Here is an 18,175-nt window from a genome sequence, read left to right as displayed (position 1 = left end):
TAAACAGGGACAAGTATTTAACCAGAAGACCCACTATAAACAAGTTAGTTCATGCAAGAGTCCCTACATACCAATTAGCTCATGAGTACACCTGGGGTATACAAAAGGTGCAGATGTCCATATTAACATCAGGCTTTTTTTATTCCTTATAATGCAAAATACTGTATGTACCAAAAGTATAATGAGGAGTATGTTCCTTATGTTAAGGGTTATACAGACCACTGAAAGTAAGATGACAGGAAGTATATTGCAAGGTTTATTATATGATAATTCACAAGAATAATCTCTGAAAGAAGATACAGCTAAGCTAACAACTACATTGTAAAATGAGAAATCCAATTCCTTACTTTAGCATCCTAACAAAGTCTGAATTAAATGGACAGAGAGGTCAAAATTGAACTGTGCAAGGGTGCATTTCAATTTTATATAGAATATTTTTTGGATTATACTTCTATTAGCAATTTTTTTCTCTAAAAATGTTACTTTTTCAGCGGCATTCGCACATATGCTAAGTTAGCTGGCTGTGCTGTGTATTGCATCACTGAAGAATTGTGTTATACAAGGCACTGCTGACTACTACAAGGTTTGAATGCTGGTGCGCGGGGAACTTACAGCATATGTACATACAGTATATTGCAGAAAAACAGTAATAACGTTTACTACAAGCGTTTTTGCTAATAGAAGTATATGGAAACGTGCTTCTTTTAAAATTTAAATGCACATTTCAACGTTGACCTTTATGTTCCTTTAAAGGGACAGTCTAGTCCAAAAAAACTTTCATGATTCAGATAGGGCATGTAATTTTAAACAATTTTCCAATTTACTTTTATCACCAATTTTTCTTTGTTCTCTTGGTATTCTTAGTTGAAAGCTTAACTTAGGAGGTTCAAATGCTAATTTCTTAGACCTTGAAGGCCGCCTCTTAAGAATGCATTTTAACAGGTTTTTCACCACTAGAGGGTGTTAGTTCATGTTTTTCATACAGATAATACTGTGCTCGCGCATGTGAAGTTACCTGGGAGCCATCACTGATTGGCTAAACTGCAAGTCTGTCAAAAGAACAAATAAAGGGGCAGTCTGCAGAGGCTTAGATACAAGATAATCACAGAGGTAAAAAATATATAAATTTAACTGTTGGTTATGCAAAACTAGGGAATGGGTAAACAAGGGATTATCTATCTTTTAAAACAATAAAAATTCTGGTGTAGACTGTCCCTTTAAGCTGATGCTTAGTACTAAAATACAAAATAACTTTGCATGCAAAAGGGTTAGCTTAAAAATGTTTGATAAATTAAAACATTTCATAATGTTCCATGAATAGAAATTGAAAGTGAAATAAATGAATAACCATATTAAACCTTGGCATAGTGTGGATATGTTTTAATTTGTCACAAGTGAAATATAAAAGCTACAAATAAAACCATAGACAGCAAATTTAAAAAATGCACGTGTGATTCCCCAAAGTAACGTCTTTGCGCTAAGCCTCCTGCTCTTGTTTTCCAGCTTGTGTCTGTCATTTCTTTAGAGATTAAAGTAAAAAAAAATAGAATCAGTGTAGCATTCTGGTAATGTAACAAGCACTGTTGCACTGTGCTATTCGAGAATGAAGAGGATTAGTTTAGGCACAGGAGTGTTATTTGCTGTTTGTGTTTTAACAATCAAACATATATTTCACAAGGGTATAAATATGAAAGAGATTCTAATACTTTTGGTGAAGCTGTGGATTAAAAAGATAATTTATTAAGCATACATAATAATATAGGATCAGTTTATTACCCAGACTGATTAAATCAGCCACTCAGCAACATCTTTCTTATTATTTATTCCAATTAAAAGCTTTTACCTAGATTATACTATATAAATATAAATGAAAGAAACAGAAAAACTCAAATGGTTAGTAGCCTCATTTATGTACTTCCTATGTAAGGTGGTGCTAACAAAACAGGATACCAACTCACTGAATGAAGAACTCTCAATATAGGGATGTACAAAGGACATATTTAACAATAGTAATATAGTAGATGAGGTTAAAAGAAAGCATAACTTTATAATTATGTAACAACCTTTTTATTAATTGGTACTCAAAACTATGCTCCATAATCAGTATGTAGGATTTTACATAGGGGAAAAATATTTTACCCCTACATCCATGCCCCTTTATATGTACTACTTTTTAGTTTTTCCCCCGCAAGAATGTATAAATCCCATCCCAACTCTGTTTTGCCATGTCTTGTCCCATTTAGGTAGTAGATTTTGTTTCTTCCAAAATTTAAAGGTTTACGTTCATTAGTGTTAAATCTCATTTGTCATTTACCAGCCCATTCTTTTAGCTTTTCAAAACTCCTTACAGAGTGATTATAACCTGTTCTTGACACATTATTTATTTGCTTTGGCAGTGACCCAATTTGAATGAGTTAAGGTGCTCTAATTACAATTATGATGTAACAGGAAAATTATATGAAACAACTTATTTAGTCTTTTTCACTAGTGGTTTCCATGGATATTTCCAAACACACTGACACTAAAACATAATTAGTAAAACATGATTGCTAATGTGTTTATATGCCATTCTTTTACTTTGATAATTATATACATTTATGATAGGTGTGTAATTAATTCCCTCTCTCTCTCTCTTAAGTGTGTGTTTGTGTGTATATATATATATATACTATATATATATATATGTACTATATCTATGTGTGTGTGTATATATATATATATATATATATATATATAAACTGCATATCTAGATATGTATTTACCACCTTCTAGCTCCATTTTCTGCATGCCACTTCATGCCCCTACCCCTCTTTAATGTCACCACACACATTTGTGGCGACATCACTGGCACTTCCATACAGCTACGACCCACTCTTGCTAAGTGCATGAAAAGGGTTAAAGCTTTATATCTGTTTGGTTTGGTAATTTATTGACTCCCTTTGTATAATGTTTTTTATCAAGGGATTTTTTTTATATAAAATTATCCCTATATGGCAATTGCTGACCATCAAAGAATCTAATGTCAAATAATAAAAACTCTCTCTGAGAGACCTTCCCCCTAAATTTCTATATCTTTGAACAAAAAAAAAGGATATAATATTTGGACTATGGCATAGGGGATTTGTTTTCTATTTTTTAAATGTTACTGTCATTAGATAGTCGGTATTAAATATTCAAAATCGTGTTTCTCTTAGATGACTAGATAGCATGGTGTAACTAAATATTTTTAAAACCTATACAAAATTCATACTGAGAATTTGTGTTTTTGGTGTTCATTAATATTTTTTTAAAGGAGAAAATTTTACATTTGAAGATATTGCTTTGTTTAAGTGAAAACATAGGGTGACATTTGGAAATGTTTCCATTGATAGTTTGGAGCATTTAAATAATGGCTAAATGATATGATTTGCTGGTGAAGTCAATTGTTATAGATATATCATGGATTTGTTTGGCAGCTCACATCTTAACAAGAGGGTTTAAATTGCCTGCAGGGAAATGAGTGGGGGCAGAGATATTATATTTTAAATCCATCATCTCCATATAAAAAAAAAAAAATATCTCCATATAATCGTTGGAATTTGATGTTGTTTCGGACTATTATTTGTTGCTTGGAAAATAAAACTTAAAGAAAGATCTGTGGTTATTCCTTGTTCTATTTCCTATGATGTATAGTATTCTGTACCAGATAGTCAAGCAATTCTTAAAATAGTGGTCCATTTATATATCTTAACATTTAGCAGACCTAATCTTTCTTCCTGATAAGTAGAATCTATTTTTTTGCAGAGTGACTCTAGATGATTTTGTCCCCACAAATATTTCCTAATATTTGATTTAAATAGATTTAATATTTGGTGGCATTAACTGTGGAATCATCTACATTGGATATAACAGTTTGGAAGGATACACATATATTAAATGGACTCTACCAGGAGAAAGGTAAATTACTTGAGGCAAAATTAAATCCTAAATTCACTATAAAATCAAACACATTTTCCCAGTGACAGATCTAATTAGAGACTTTAAAGCACAAACAAACTATCCAGGCCCTATTTATCAAGCTACAAAAAGCAGCTTTGGGTTCCCAACATTTCAGGCATGTGTGGATAAGCTTGAAAGGTGATTTAGAGCACCTGTTCATGCACAATTGGCCGCATGCAAGCAGGGGGTGACATTGAATACTCAGTTATCTGTGGTAGCAAAATTTGTCCATCCAGCCTTTAATAAATGGGGCCCTCCAAGTTTAAATGAACCAGGTTCATAGAATTTTGTCTTGTTAATATTCTCCAAACTCTTATTAACTACAAATGACTATGTGATTGTGCACATGTTTTTGATGCACAAACTTAATCCTAATTTATTCCCCCATTACATCTTATTTGAAATTTAACCCCTTAACAACCACAACGTACCCAGTATGTAGCTGGTCGTTAAGGGATTGTGTTGTTATAATAGTGCGGGTCTTGCTGCGAGTGGCAAGACAGCGCTATTAGTGCCTCCCTGCCTCTGGGAGGCTTGTTAAAATAGCACTATTGAAAGAACCCCCATAGAAAGACCAGCGATGCACAGGGTACGTTGTTGGTCATTTAGGGGTTAAGTTAAAGACGTTCAGCTTTTGAATGTACCAAAGCTGGCATTTTTCTGTTAGTTAAATTAATCATATATAATGATTTTTACATTATTGATTCATAAAATCTCATTCTCACCTACTCTTACTTTCCATCTTGATGCTATTTGCATCAGGTGACATCTCTCCAAATCCTGGGCCCATCCTCATTCCCACCATTACCCAGTCACGCACTCCTTATAGTAACTTTAATAAAAGCAACACACATAACCTCATTTCCATCCAATGCATCCCACACGCATACACTCCTTTCACCTGCGCACTATGGAACTCTCGCTCTGTCTGCAACAAACTTACAGCAATTCATGACCTGTTTATATCAAATGCTTTCACCATTTTAGCAATTACAGAAACCTGGCTATCTCCTTCTGACACTGTTTCCATTGCTGCTCTCACACACGGTGGTCTTCACTTTAGCCATTCCCCTAGGCAAGGTGAGAAACGTGACGGCGGTGTTGGCATCCTGCTCTCCCCCTCCTGCACTTATCAATACGTACCTCCAATCCCATCTCTTTCCTTCTCCTCCTTTGAAGTCCACTGTATTCGCCTGTTCTCCCCCTATCCCTAAAAGTGGCAGTCATCTATCGCCCTCCTGGACCAACCTCCCAATTCTTTGACAACTTCGCTTCCTGGCTTCCTCACTTTCTCTTTATTCTTCAAATATACCAACCCTAATTCTTGGGGACTTCAACATTCCGATTGACAACCCATCTGCCCCTGCTGCCTCTAAACTTCTTTCACTCACATCCTCCTTCGGTCTCTCACAATCCACCCTATCCCTGACTCACCGTGATGGACACTCCATTGACCTGGTATTTTCCTACCTCTGCTCTATATCTGACACCACCTGTCGCCCTTTTCCCATTTCAGACCATCACCTGGTCACCTATAATATTAATGCAACAGCTAATCCCACTTCTCCATCCCGCCCCCGCACCTGTAGAAATACAAATGCTGTGGATCCGCTCCAACTTTCAAAAATCATTCAAAATCTCCTCCCTTACACCTCCACTATAACCTGCCCTGATCTCGCTACAGCCCACTATAACAAAACTCTCTCCTCTGCATTAGACACACTTGCCCCTCCCCAGCTGCGCAAAACACCACGTCGTCAGTTACAGCCCTGGCATGCTCAGCAAACACGCTATTTGCAAAAATGCTCCCATACTGCTGAGCGTGTCTGGAGGAAAATTCCCTCTGAACCCGATTTCATACACTATAAGTTTATTCTTTGTTCATACACTTCCGCCCTTCACTTAGCCAAGCAAACTTACTTCTGTTCTCTCATATCTACTCTTTCATCAAACCCTAAACGACTCTTCTCCACCTTTAACTCTCTCCTCTATCCACCTGCTCCACCACCCCTGCCTGTCTTTAGTGCTCAAGACCTGGCAGACTACTTTTTAAACAAAACACATACTATCCGAAGCAACATCCCAACACCAACCTGCAATACTCCAACAACAGGCCCAATTACTCCCTCTGCCACCCTCTGTAACTTCCATCCAACCACTGAGAATGAAGTTTCTTCCTTACTATCTTCCTCACACCTCACTACCTGCCCACTCAACCCTATCCCTTCCCATCTAATACCCTCCCTATCTTCCACCTTCACTCCTGCTCTTACCCACATCTTTAACCTATCTCTCTCTACCGGCTCATTCCCATTTTCTTTCAAACACGCAAAAGTCACTCCCATACTTAAAAAACCCTCCCTCGATCCTAATTGTCCTGAAAGCTACCGCCCAATATCACTGCTTCCACTAACATCAAAACTCCTTGAAAAACTAGTTTACAATCGCCTAACCCACTTCCTATCTGCCAACTCCTTGCTTGACCCACTCCAATCCGAATTCCGCCCAAAACACTCAACTAAGACTGCCCTTACCAAGGTCACAAATGATCTTCTCTATGCTAAAAATATTGGCCACTACTCTATACTCATCTTACTTGACCTCTCAGCTGCCTTCAACACAGTTGACCACCCCCTCCTCCTACAGACCCTTAGCTCTTTTGGCCTCTGTGACACTGCTCTTTCCTGGATTCACTCCTATCTTTCTCACAGGTCTTTTTCTGTGTCATTTTCCGGCGACTCCTCCTCTCCTATGCCTCTGTCTGTTGGAGTACCTCAAGGATCTGTTCTGGGTCCTCTACTCTTCTCCATCTATACTTCTTTGCTGGGTAAACTTATCAACAGTTACGACTTCAAATATCACCTCTATGCTGATGACACCCAAATCTACCTCTCCACCCCTGCTCTCTCTCCCTCTGTCCTCTCTCATGTCAGCAACTGCTTATCTGGTATTTCTTCCTGGATGGCCTCTCACCACCTAAAGATTAACATGTCCAAGACTGAGCTCCTTCTTATCCCTCCCTCAAGCTCTACGCCGACTTCTGACTTCTCTATCCCTGTTGACGGCATCACCATTTTCCCATCACCCCAAGTCCGCTGCCTCGGAGTCACACTTGACTCAAACCTATCCTTCATCCCCCATATCCAATCGCTTTCTACATCCTGCCGCAATCATCTATGCAATATTTCCAAAATTCACCCTTTTCTGAGCGCTGACACCACAAAGCAAATAATCCACTCCCTTGTTATCTCCCGACTTGACTACTGCAATAACCTACTCGCTGGCCTTCCTCTTTCCCGCCTCTCCCCCCTTCAATCCATCCTAAATGCCTCTGCCAGGCTGATCCACTTTTCCCGTCGATCTGTATCTGCTGCACCTCTCTGTGAGTCCCTTCATTGGCTCCCCATTCACAGCAGAATTAAATTCAAAATTCTCACCCTTATATACAAAACTCTCACCAACGCCGCTCCCCTCTACCTATCCTCTCTAATACACAAGTATACTCCAGCCCGTCCACTAAGATCCAACAATAACCTGCTCCTTGCATCCGCAACTATCACCTCTTCTCATGCTAGACTGCAAGACTTCTGTGGTGCAGCACCTACCCTCTGGAACTCTCTCCCTCGTGCTGTCAGGCTTTGCCCTAATCTTTCTTCCTTTAAATGCTCCCTGAAGACTTTTCTGTTCAGGGAAGCCTACCACCCAAATCAATAATAAATTAATTTCACTTACCTAACATTTCCCTCATCTAACTCTGTATTAACATCCTTCTCAATCTTGCAGTCCTCACCTCCTGTTTCTCAACCTCCTACCCTTCTAGATTGTAAGTTCCCACGGGAATAGGGCCCTCAATCCCTCCTGTATGTGTTTGTAAATTTTGTCCTGTCTCTTACAAGTCTTGTATTGTTTTATTTAAATGAATTGTATCCATGGACAGCGCTGCGGAATATGTTGGCGCTTAATAAATATAGTATAATAATAATAAATAAAGAGAATATGAGGTTTCATGTTCAATATGCAGTTATTTTTATTCAAATGAAAAACATAGTATCCAATTAACAACATGTGAATAAAGATGAGTATTGAGCTCTAACATTTTGTGTGTTAAAAAAACATAATTAATCATTTTTCTGCAAGAGAGTGCTGCAACAGTCTGAAATGCAATTTGATTGACACTAGCAAACAAAGGGCCTTATAAACACAAGCTCGCCGCTCAGATGAGATGATCTAAGACATCTCGCAAGTATGGAGAGGTCCCTACAAAATGTTAGAACCACACATTTTAATTTAAAAGCTATTTACTGCATTATGCAGGGTTTTGTAGATGAAGGAGAGACACCTACATTACAATATAAGGTCTATAAAAAATCCCAAAGATTCTGCATGATTTCGCTCCATGCCGGCAGGTTTTTGAATATCAGGCCCAAAGAGTTATTTAATGCTGCTGCTTTATTGTATCTTGCACAGTGTCTGTGTTGGAGAGTTAAATATTAAGAAGCTTTACCCAAACGAAGCTGTCAGATTGGCAGTCTTATATGTTATCAGCAAAGGATGTCACACCCTAAAGCTGCAGGTGCTGTCATGGGCAACTATTATCACACTAAGTATCCAGCAAATATAAGGTAAAGATGATGAAAATATCAAAATACTGCTAAGATTAAAGCAGCAGCGATTGAAAACTCACTGTCTTTATTACATTTGCTTCAGAATTCTGACAATTCCAATAAGATTATCTTTAGTGGATATGTGAACATCATTTACCTTGGAATAGACAGCTATCATTTCTTCAATTTCAAATGTTAAGTTCCTATGTTTGGCCAAGTATTGGCCAGTTCACCCCCAGGAAAAGGCGACAAATGTGTAGCTATAAACTTAGTCCAAAAGAATGTTTTATAAGTTTAATCAGTTTATGTTTATCTTGTTCAGAGGATAATGGTCAGTTAATGGTTAAACATGTAAGCACATTTGAATCTTAAGAAAAGTGACACTAGGTTATTTGTTCCCTACCTTACGCACAAATTAATCACCAGTTTGGAGTCTATCCAAGTGTTATGTTTAAAACCATGGTAGCTGGTGTGTGTTAATAATTATTTTATTCAATAACGATTTTGAGGACATGTGACAACGATAGTCAGTTTTGTGTTAGTTTTTTTTTTGTTTTTTTTTTAAACTAATATGAAAGGTTCAGTTTTATTTGATGCTTAGGGCAGTTGTTGCACAACTTAGGATATTTTCATTTTTCAACTGTAGGTCGTCCATTCAATTGAAAGGTTATACCCTTAATTTATCATCATTTCTATGCTGTAAAATTCTTGCCACCATTGCTAATAGATTTCAATCTGTTTTTTCAGACTTGTATGTTAAGTTTAATTTTTTTTAATATTTTGAAAATAGTGAACCATTTTCCTCAACATTCAATATTAATTTCTGCCAAGAACCACACAACATTTGGCCAATATGAAAATTAAATAAAATAGTATAACATTTAAGAATGTCATTTATTATACCTACTTTTTTTATAATCCTCAAATAGAATGTAAATTCTCAAATAATTAAATTAATTCAGTCATTTGAATATGAGTCTATAAGACATGACATTTAAAAAGTAACCAAATGTTACAATTATAAAATTTAAAGTACCAAAATGTAACATATAGTTCTAAGAGGGGTATTCAAAGTAAGAAAATTAACATATACTCTGTAAAATTCCCAAAACCAACAAATCGTTACATCTTAAGGTAAGATGGAATGGCATGTATTAAAGGTCTTTATAATGCGAGAGAGAGAGAGAGAGAGAGAGAGAGAGAGAGAGAGAGAGAGAGAGAGAGAGAGAGAGAGAGAGAGAGAGAGAGAGAGAAATGTGTGTGTATATATATATATATATATATATATATACATTAAACAAATGAGACCTGTGTAAGTGCTGAAATACCCAACAATGAAACATAATTATACAATTTGTTTGAGTCAAACAAAATAAACAGATACAGATCCGTAAGATTATCCAGTCTGACTGCAAACTACTTTAAATGCTGCTATCTAGAAAATAGACTGAACATTTAAAGTCACTGGAATAAAGGAAGTCTATGAAAAAAAGTTTGTATGCAAAATAAAGTGTTTAGACAGCGCTCTCAAGTAGATGATGTAATGCCATAAGTCATGTGTACAGCCTTATTGGTTCCTAAGTGGATTACAAGTGTTTCATCTCTAACACAGGGGGGATAAAATATCCCAATCGAGCATATTATATACCTCATACTTATGAGGATCCACCAGGTGAGTATCAATAACCCCACATTGATATAACAAAGTGGTTACCATATTACACTATGATGTTATTCTGTCTTCTTCTTTTTTTTTTTAAACTTGCTTTCTATATTCCTCTGACTTATGGCATTACATCATATACTTGAGAGCGCTGTCTAAACACTCTATTTTGCATATATACATTATATATATATATATATATATATATATATATATATATATATATATATATATATATATATATATATATATATGTCTAAGGAAGGAGATGAAATTCATCACTAAAAGTTAAAGATACTATACTTCATAAAAGAGAAAAAAAATCCCAAAGGCACCAAAAAAAAAGAAGTACCATACTCTAAGAAGAACCATACTCCAACTGGGACCAACATCTTTAACACAGAGAGGGATTAATTCCCCCCAACGCTCCTCACATACCTCACATGTTTGAGGTTTTAAAAGGTGAGCAATATTCTTACTTTTTGTACAATATTGTTAACTAGTATAGTCATACTGCACCATAAATTGTTTTCTGTTTATGTTTCCTCCATTCCATGAGCGCTCAACTCTCACCCAATATATATATATAAAACATATTTTAAGCAGTTTTCTAAAAGATCTATTAATATGTTATTAATTAAAAAATTAAAAAAATAGGTGTATAAAATTTTACAAAGTGACAGAAAAGAAAGAGCTGATGACTTGTTTTAAAAAAAAAATAACAAAAACAAAACATAATTTCTTATTGTATTGGATTGGGAATGCTATAGGGAATATTGCAATCTTTAAACACAATAAGAATTACTTATCTTATTCCAGAATTTCCTTACTTGTATTCAAGCGTGCATGCATTAAAATTGATTGAAATGGTTCCTATGGATACAAATAACAAACAAGAAAATTATAATAGGAAAATTAAATATTTGGCACGAAAGATTAATACATAATGGTATAATTCATGCCATTTGGTTGAGTGCCAAGAAAGTAACTGATTTCTTAAGCAAGCTTAACTTTAGCTAAATAATTTTAACACATTACTTAGTTCTTTGCCAACTGCCAAATTTACCAACTGCCTATGCTATGCAGATAAAATGGTATCTGTTTCAAAAATGACTATGTCAGTCACCGGCTCATAGATTAGCAGATCACTGGACATATTTAAGGTCCTGTGGTCAAAAGTAGCTAGGAATTCACAGATTCCTTAAAGAGATAGTCAACACCAGAATTTTTGTTGTTTAAAAAGATAGATAATCCCTTTATTACCCATTCCCCAGTTTTACATAACCAACACAGTTATAATAATACATGTTTTACCTCTGTAATTATTTTGTATCTAAGCCCCTTATTTTAGTTTTTTTTTTACAGACTTGCAGTTTAGCCAATCAGTGCTCACTCCTAGGAGCTTTATGTGTGTGTGCTCAATGTTATATATATGAAACACATGAACTAATGCTGTAAAAAAAACTGTCAAAATGCTTTCATATTAGAGGTGGCCTTCAAATTAGCATATGAACCTCCTTGGTTTAGCTTTAAACTAAGAATACCAAGAGAACAAAGCAAAATTGGTAATAAAGGTGAATTGGAAAGTTGTTTAAAATTGACTGTTCCTTTAAGGATCCATTTTCTGTATTATCTTCTCCATTTTCTATATTAGCCTATAGATCTAAATAAAAAAGGAGTTTTCAAAATGTTAGTGAATCAGCTTCAGATGATGACATAAATTGGATACTTTTTTTTTTTTTTCAGCTTCACATGATAATATAAATTGGATACTTTTTATTTTTTTTAGAGAGGCAAAGAGAGTGAAAGAGAGAGAAGGGGAGGACTGATATTTAGACTGACTGTGACTGGGTTTTGTATCAGTTCAAAAGGAATATGCAATAGCAGGATAAACCAAAGCTATACCAAGATTAAATACTGCTAGCTGCTTTGCTCTAGTTTTAATTTTTATACTTTTAGGGGAATATTGTATATTATGCAAATGAAAGATCATTGTATTATTTGTTAAATTCACATTGTTTCTACCTTCATTTAAACACTTTTTGTAAGACACTCTCTTTATTTTACTACACAAAAGAGATGGTTATATTTTTACATAATTTTGCATTATAAAACGCAATTTAATTAACAAAAGATTGAAAATACAATTAGGAAGACACCAGAATAAAGAGACAAAATAAGTGAAAAAAGAAAAATAATTAGTTTTCACTTCATGCCTGGTGATAAAGTTAATGTGTTCAAATTGAGAACTGATGGAATTTTTAACCACTAAACTTTACTTGTTCATTGTTACAATAAGTTATTGGGCATAAAACAGGTTTTGTGCTGTATCATTAAATATATTGCTGCAAACATCAGTCTTGTGAGCATCTGCTTAGGTCTTTGAGTATTATTGTAGTTAAAAAAACATATATATATATATATATATATATATATATATATATATATATATATATACTGTACATGTATATATGTACTGTACACACACAAACCATCCAATATCAGGTGTTCTTGAACTCCCCTATCTTTGCCATGTCGTATCACACCCTAGAGTGGGAGAAAGAGATCGGCTCCAGTCATGTCGAGTTAGACTGGCAAAAGGTCATACTGGCTACAAAATCCGCAGTCCATTATACCACTGTGTATGAACGTTTCATCAAATTACTTTTAAGATGGCATAGGGTCCCAGTGAAAGTTCACAGGATGTTCCCTCAGAAATTAGCCTTCTGTTGGAGAGGGTGCAGAGAGCCAGGGACACAACTGCACATTTGGTAGAGTTGTAGTATTCTGTGAGACTATGGTCCAAAATTGGCAAACTCCATCGACAGCTGGTATTGGTCCAGAAACTTAGAGTAAATATGGATCTCTTCCACCTGGGATTAGATGGATTGTTAACCTGCTAAAACTCTATGTATTCTCATTTTGCTAACCACCAAGTTGGTTATAGCTAGAAACTGGTTGAAAGACACCCACATCACCTTGCGGATGGTAATAGAAACTGTAATTTACTTACATAGCATGGAGGAGTACTCCCTGAGAACAGAGAGAAGGTTTGGACTTCATGGATTTATATGGGTCGTGTGGGATGAGTGGGAGAGAAACAGAGTTTTGACAGATCCAATCTCATAGCCTAGCATATGATCTATAGTAGGGATCTCCTTTTTTTCTCTTTCTTCCACTCCCTTTATTCTTTTAACTCTAGTGCTCTAAATTTTAGATAATTCAAAGTACTAGTATGCTATACTTCCGAGATATGCAAGTTCTAGATGCTTGTTGTTTCAAAAGTTTTGCAATAATTTGCAATAATTTGTATACCTTTAAAATGTATATTTGTTAAATAACTGTATAGTTTCTATCAGTTTCTGAATTTTTACTATCTTGCATTTTTAAATTATTTGTGAACAGTGTTCCTGCTTATAACACCTAAATTGTGCAGACCTCATGAGAAGTTCTTGTGTTTCATACGACTACACATGGACCTTTTGAATTTATAAACTGTGGAAAAATGGAATGGAAAGGTACAAAGTTATAAAATGAGGATGCACAACGCCACTGTGTTTGTTTTCCCTCTCACCTCAAATGAGCAATGTCTTTCTGGCTATTTTGTATGTATTGTAGGAACTATTCAAGTGGCGTTCCATGTTCCTGCTATGTTGTATTACCTATGTCCTTCATTATATTCTTTGTACTATTGTCTGGATGTTTATGTCTTTATTTGCATTTGTTTCCTAAATAAAAAATATTTAATTTAAAAAAATAGATATACCTATATATGTTTGTATATATCTATACCTATATATAATCATCTATATATATTAATGTATAGATATATATTTTACCAAAAAAATCATATATAAATAGAAATATTTATTTATGAATTAATATAACATATTTTTTTATGTGAAGAGCATTGGAATGTGAAATATTCATATTTAATATCGGGTTATGAATGAGAACAGGGTGTTAATTTTTTTTTTCAACTTTTCACATTCCACTGAAGATTATGAGGGAAAACGTTAATGAGGTTGTTATATTCAAAGTTCGGCTTTTTGCGTGCGTTGGGTTAGCGCTTGTGTGAAAACTTTTTACTTTCATCTTGTAGTACGAGCACTACCCAGCACTCAAAACGCCTTCATCTAGCGAAGGCAACGCTCGAGCTTGAGCAATGAATTGTGCTCCACTTGTAATCTAGCCTATGTAGGCAGTGAACCCAAACTTAAAAAATTAGACAGGTACCTCTAACTAAAGAAAAATTAGTTTAGTTTGTTAGAATCATCCATCTCTTGAACTGAAATTATTGGCTTACTTTATTTGCTCATTTAGGTGCACTTGTGATCTTAATTTAATAACATGGCACAAACACTTTTTCAATTTATACAAATCAGACGTTACAGACTAAGTCAAAGCATTGCTATTGAAACAAAAATGTTCTGGGCAGGACTTATTTTGTTATACACCATTTTTAGAACAGCTACACAAATACGTTTTATTTTTATTATTTTATTGCAATTTTATTATACTTTTTCATTACCAATAATCATAAATAAAAGTGCTCAGCCTTGCATAATCCTTTTAAAATAAGTATATATCTCAACATTTTCTGACACTAAGGGCCCAATCCTCTAAAGCTATCACTCTTGGCAAGATTCTATATGATGCCTCGTCTGTAGTCCGAGGTCCATCAGGGATAATTTTAAAAGCTTTTTTTTTTTTCCTTTGGGAACTGTGTTTCTCAATAAGGGTTCAATAACAGTATTTATTTGAAGAAGAGACACTTACTTTACAACATAAGGCTCATTAAAATAAGATGATGATTTATCTCCATATAGGAGGAGTTTTGGAGAATCGGGCCCTTAGTATAAATATCTTACATTCTTACCTAAAGAGTTCTAGACTCATTTATTGTTTTTTTTTTCTTTGCTATGTTTTTTTTCTTTACTATTTTGAATATGTTTAGTTGCCATAGCATTCCCATTATTCATTGATTTTTAAACCTGCACAGAGGTCTATAGAATAATGATATATGATAATTATTAGATGGAAGTTTTTTGTCTTGTTGGATTTGTGCTCACACAATGTATAGAATGGTAAGGCGGTTTAAAAAAAGAATATTTAAAATATTGTGTGGGATACAAGTTCAGGAAAAAAACACTTGATTGTGAAAGTACAGTACTTTCATTCAGTTTTATTGCCACACATCAGGTACCATTCTTGCAGCAACCTTGCAACACTTTTAACAGTATCTACAGTTTTACAATCAAAACACAAAAATAAAATGAAACAAAAATAGTATGAAAAACATATCACAATTAATGTGAAACTAAACAGCAACGGGTGAGATGGGTTGGCTATGTCAGATACTAAAGAAAAACAAGATTAAAAGGTTAGGTCCTTTAGATTTTCCTACATGTATTATTGCTGTGCAGCAGCACACATTTTAAGAGCCTTTTTTGTTTAGCTATGTGCTTAGTTAGTAACATGGTAATGTTTAATTTTTTATTGATAAAGGAAAATGCTCATATAGCTGATGAAAAGTGCAGGTGACTATAAAATAAATTTAAAAGAGGAGCCAATAGACAAAAGAGTATATTTATTGGATATATATATTTGGACAAATGGGAAAAAAATACAAATTTTGTTGGGTTCTTTGCATTTGTTTGAAAACACAAAATGACCAGTTCTATTGATAAATAAACCAACAAATGCATGTGACATACATATTTAGTAGATTACTTCATGCATTTAACAAATTCACTTTAAAGTAAAAAAAAAATCTTTTTTATTTATTCCTGTATCAGCCAATAAATGTGTAAGCTTCGTTTTTTTGTTCTTGACAATCCTAACGATGTTACAAAAAAAGGGTTTGTGACAGTAGCACTAAATACTATTTTTACTTCAGTTTTTTATCACCACTCACCTGCAGTGCTGGTATTACAGTTTTTTACAAACCCGGCGTTAAAAGGCAAGAAGTGAACGTAGAGCAAACTTGTGCTCCATACCGCACTCCAATACCAACGCTGCTTAAGTCAGCGGTGAGCTGGTCGTACGTGCTCGTGCACAATTTCCCCATAGACATCAATGGAGAGAGCCGGCGGAGAAAAAGTCTAACACCTGCCAAAAAGCAGCGTAAAACTCAGTAACGCAACCCCATAAATAAAAGTTATGTTTACACCTAACACCCTAACATGAACCCCCGAGTCTAAACACCCCTAATCTTACACTTATTAACCCCTAATCTGCCACCCATGACATCGCCGCCACCTACATTATATTTATTAACCCCTAATCTGCTGCTCTGGACATCGCCGCCAACTACATTATATTTATTAACCCCTAATCTGCTGCCCCCAACATCATCGACACCTACATTATATTTACTAACCCCTAATCAGCCGCACCCAATGTCGCCGCAACCTACCTACATTTATTAACCCCTAATCTGCCGCCCCCAACGTCGCAGCCACTATTCTAAATGTATTAACGCCTAAACCTAAGTCTAACCCTAGCCCTAACACCCCCTTACTTAAATATAATTAAAATAAATCTAGATAAAACCTACTATTAATAACTAAATAATTCCTATTTAAAACTAAATACTTACATATAAAATAAACCCTAAGCTAGCAACAATATAACTAACTAACTAACTAACTAGCTTAGGGTTTATTTTTATTTTCCAGGCAAGTTTGTATTTATTTTAACTAGGTAGAATAGTTATTAAATAATTATTAACTATTTAATAACTACCTAGCTAAAATAAATACAAATTTACCTGTAAAATAAAACCTAACCTAAGTTAAACTAACACCTAACACTACACTACAATTAAATCAATTACCTATACAATTAAATTAATTAAATTAAATTAGCTAGATCACAAAAAAAACAATAAATTACAGAAAATTAAAAATAAATTACAAGATATTTAATCTAATAGCCCTATCAAAATAAAAAAGCCCCCGAAAATAAAAAAAACCCTAGCCTAAACTAAACTATCAATAGCCCTTAAAAGGGCCTTTTGTGGGGCATTGCCCCAAAGAAATCAGCTCTTTTACCTGTAAATAAATATACAAACAACCCCCCAACAGTAAAACCCACCACCCACACAATTAACCCCCTCAAATAAAAGCCTAAATAAAAAAAACTATGCTCCCCATTGCCCTGAAAAGGGCATTTGGATGGGCATTCCCCCAAAACCCTAACCTAAAAAATAAACCCACCCAATACACCCTTAAAAAAATCCTAACACTAACCCCCAAAGATTCATCCAAGGGGCAAGATTTCCTCAACGAAGCCGGCAGAAGTAGTCCTGCAGATGGGCAGAAGTGGTCCTCCAGATGTGCAGAAGTCTTCATCCAGATGGCATCTTTTATCTTTATCCTTCCGGCGCGGAGCGGGTCCATCTTCAAGACATCCGACATGGAGCATCCTCTTCATCCGACGGACTAACGACGAATGAAGGTACCATTAAATGATGTCATCCAAGATGGCGTCCCTTAGATTCTGATTGGCTGATAGAATTCTATCAGCCAATCGGAATTAAGGTAGAAAAAAATCCCATTGGCTGATGCAATCAGCCAATAGGATTGAACGTCAATCCTATTGGCTGATTGGATCAGCCAATAGGATTGAGCTCGCATTCTATTGGCTGATCCAATCAGCCAATGGAATGCGAGCTCAATCCTATTGGCTGATTTAATCAGCCAATAGGATTTTTTGTAACTTAATTCCGATTGGCTGATAGAATTCTATCAGCCAATCAGAATCTAAGGGATGCCATCTTTGATGACATCATTTAAAGGTACCTTTATTCATCGTTAGTCCATCGGATGAAGAGGATGCTCCGCATCGGATGTCTTGAAGATGGACCCGCTCCGTGCCGGAAGGATGAAGATAGAAGATGCCGTCTGGATGAAGACTTCTGCCCATC

General features: G+C 35.2%; 1 protein-coding gene across 6 annotated transcripts in view; it reads left to right on the top strand.

Moving 5' to 3' along the window:
* NTRK3 (neurotrophic receptor tyrosine kinase 3) overlaps window positions 1-18,175 on the top strand; it is an 809,743-nt gene that overhangs the window by 596,037 nt on the left and 195,531 nt on the right. The gene's annotated exons all lie outside the window — the stretch shown is intronic.

Source organism: Bombina bombina, chromosome 6 (assembly GCF_027579735.1).
Source record: "Bombina bombina isolate aBomBom1 chromosome 6, aBomBom1.pri, whole genome shotgun sequence".
In the NCBI taxonomy this organism is placed as follows: Eukaryota; Metazoa; Chordata; class Amphibia; order Anura; family Bombinatoridae; genus Bombina; species Bombina bombina.
The sequence above is the reverse complement of the archived record's forward strand: the minus strand, read 5'-3'. Positions and strand labels throughout refer to the sequence as shown.